Raw genomic sequence first — 3566 nt, 5'->3', positions numbered from 1 at the left:
AAAAATCGTTAGTATTAAAAAATGGTTAAATAAACAATTGGATATTAATATTGAAAGTCTCCTGAAGGGAACCAGAGTTTTCCAATTGAAAAATATTGATTTTCAATAATTCTATACCTTTTCTACGAAAAGTGGTTTTTTCCCCATATAAAAATATATGGAAAACTTTGAGCGCTTTGAGCGACCTATAAATATTTTTTGATCTCAAAATTAAAAATATTAGGATATACTTTTTTCGATATATGTAGAACAATCCTAGGGTGTGAGAGCATTACAAATCCGACTTTACTGTTTTGGGACCACCCTAAAGTGCATGTGTACTTACATATTTACATATTAATACTAGTCGATTTTCGCTTATGCTGTTTAAAGTAATTTCGTATCATTTAATTTTTCATGAAGCTAGTCATTTCCCTTCATTTTGATTTTTACAGTTGAAGCGAATGCAATGAATCGCGCCAGTGGGGATAAAAGTAGTGATGATGACGTTGGTAAACGTAATGACACATTTCAATTTGATAAATCGGGTGATATAGAAGCTGCAGATGCACAAGCCTATTTGGATCATTTACTGAGCGATGGTGCGTTAGAGGGAGACAGTGGGGCGCCAATAGAAATGCCGCCATGGTACGATGAGAACCTATTCAAAAAGTGAGTGTACAATGCGAGTGTAAAATTAAAGCAAGCAAAAATTTGCTTAACAATGTGCGGTGTTGTTTACCCAAAGAATGCCTTAACTCGAGAAATGTTTTTTGATTTATAAACATCTTTGCTCCTGACAGATAAATTTGCGTAAACCGTCACTCGTAAACTAAGATAAATTCCGATGTAGTAATGTAATTAGCTGCTCTAGCAACTCTGTTCGTTGGTATACATATCGCACACCATCTTCAAAGGTGACACAACTTAAAATTACACGTTTGTCAGAAAATGCGAAAAACTATTTCTTAGCACATGCTAATTATATGTGCAAGGGAGAATTTACCTTAGGGTTTTTCAACAAATTTCTCCAGCTTTTAGTGAAAGGTAAATAAAAGCTCTGTGTACATTTTTAGTGCATAGTTTCAAAAATGCCAAATTTTGAGTTGTGCCACTATTGAAGATCGTGTGCGATATGTACATACATGATTCGGGACCATTTCGGAAGTAGTTCAGGACTTTTCGGGACCATTTTGGTACTAGTTCGAGATCACTTCGACTTTTTCAGGGGGCATTTCGGGACTAGTTTGGGTCATAAATGTTGACAGATCAAATTTCATGACTACCTGGTACTCACGCCTTTTATTTTTTAAATAGTCTACAGTAGCCGTTAGACGTGACAAGTGCGAAGTAGTTTCCGAAAGTTTCTCAAAATCAAGAATTTGCAAAAGTGATTGCAGCAGTAGTTACACCTTGCATGTAAAGAGATTTTCGAAAGCAGTTTTTATTTTCGAAAATCGAACTTTCCGAAACTACTTTTGGTCTGTTTACACGGTGAATTCAAAAAATTCCTTTTTCTATGTCTATACACTGTCTACTGTCTATAACAAAATAACTGATCAGAATTTTTTTATTTAATGCTAAAATGTACTTTGTGCGGTCACAAAATGTTGGATAAATTAATATTTAAATATCTACCGCATATCAGGAGAAAAAATTCATTAAAATATTGTTAATATTTTAAACAAAATGTTTATAATTTCATACAAATTCGATAATCACTCGATTGTTTGGGCAAATAAATTTCAATTTCCAGAAAGCGAATTGCGTTGTTTCAGTTGCAGTTACACCTTGCAATTTTTATTTACGAAAGTGATTTCAGCAAATCTGCAAAAAGAACATTTTGGGTCTTTTCATGGGAAAATGGACTTTAGCTTATGCATTTTGAGAGTAAAATGCATAGAAAAAGCGCTTGCTTTAGCTTGCCAGTTTTCATCTAACAAATACAAACTACTATAAAAATATATGTATAAAATATGTGCACATTTGTTTGATCAGTTTGTGTCAAACCAAAACAAGTTTTTCATTTTAGAATTTAGATTTTGACCTACTACTATTCAACAACAAACTAGCTACATACCCTGTTGGGACCTCAACTAACTATAAATGCACTATATGTTCACTATTTTTCAACTAAGGGTGACTACGCCTCGACTACATTACGTTGAATTCAACTGACTACTTTTACATGTTGATGTCGCAAAAAAAAGACAGCTTGTTTTCAGCTAACTACAAATCGGTTATTAATAACTTCACTTGTAGTGTGCCAATTAATAGAATGTTTTTGGTGTCGTTGATTTGTATATTTATCTATTTTAGGTTAACTATTATCTCCATGATAACTATTTAGTTAGCTTGTGTTAAGACCTCTAAAGATGTGGTATTAACATACATATACATTAGGGTGCCCATCGAAAATGTTTTTTTTTTTGATATTTCAAGACCCTATCTCCTAATTTTATTCGTTTTTATGAGAAATATTATTGCCTACTCACTAGATTTTTTAAAGGTTATCTAGAGGTCGCAACCTGTCGATTTAGTTCAGAAAACACGATTTTGTAGATTTGTGAGTTTTTGAATGACTATTTTTGATTCGATTTCAATGATCGAATATGATCTGAGATGAGGATATATAGACCTTTAAAATGGGATATAATAATCTATTGGTGGACCTGGCTTGTTGGGATTTTTTTCGGGTAAAATAAAAGAAACCCCATATTTATCTTAATATTTTAAATTTTGACCATCGATAATTTCCACAATTGCAAAATACATATGTACTACTATCTAAAGTTAAATCTATTTTTAAAGAAACTGATAGCTCATTTATGTATTGCAATCGCATAAAAAAATTGCTTAAATACTACCTTGATTTGATATTGTTCATGTACCAGCCTTTCAGATTTTTGAGCGGAATTTTCTATTCGGAATATTTTTCCAATCTTCCTTGGGCAGAGACAAACACAAAAAAAAGCCAGCTCATATATGGCAATTCAATCTAGAGCTATGCTCGGTATTACGCAAGCACCTTCATTTTATACTTCTTTATAGAGATTTAAATTTTTATATAGTTGGCAACCCTCGTCAACATTATTACTTCTGGTTAAGAGTGCATTTAAATGCGTTCCATTCCCTGAATGCGTTGCAATATTTGACTCGATATATAATTAAAGCACTCAAATTTTAAGCGGGTGGCAACCCTATTAAAAGTTTTTATTTTTTACTTTAATCAGTCCTTCAAAATTGTGTTATGAAAAATAGTCATGTTTTTCAACTCTTCTCCAATTCAAAATGAGATATCATTCATTAAATTTTATAAAATATTAAAGGCGATATCGTTTGGTTACAGAAAAATTCCTTTTAGAAACAAGTATGTATATAGATAATTGTTTTAAATTTTTTGTTTTTGAAAATAAGTTTTTTGTCGAAGGTGAAAATTGTGAAACAATTTTACATACGTGCATACATACATATCCCCTCAACTGGGCCCTGCATGACTTTGAAACCAATTAAAAGTTAGCCGTAATAAGTTAGCCAAAAGTTGGCTATTTTAGTTGTCGACTACGAAATTCCCGACAGGGTACATA

The sequence above is a fragment of the Rhagoletis pomonella genome, unplaced genomic scaffold (genome assembly GCF_013731165.1).
Source record: "Rhagoletis pomonella isolate Grant_MI unplaced genomic scaffold, Rhpom_1.0 Rhpom_scaffold_00001, whole genome shotgun sequence".
In the NCBI taxonomy this organism is placed as follows: Eukaryota; Metazoa; Arthropoda; class Insecta; order Diptera; family Tephritidae; genus Rhagoletis; species Rhagoletis pomonella.
The sequence above is the reverse complement of the archived record's forward strand: the minus strand, read 5'-3'. Positions refer to the sequence as shown.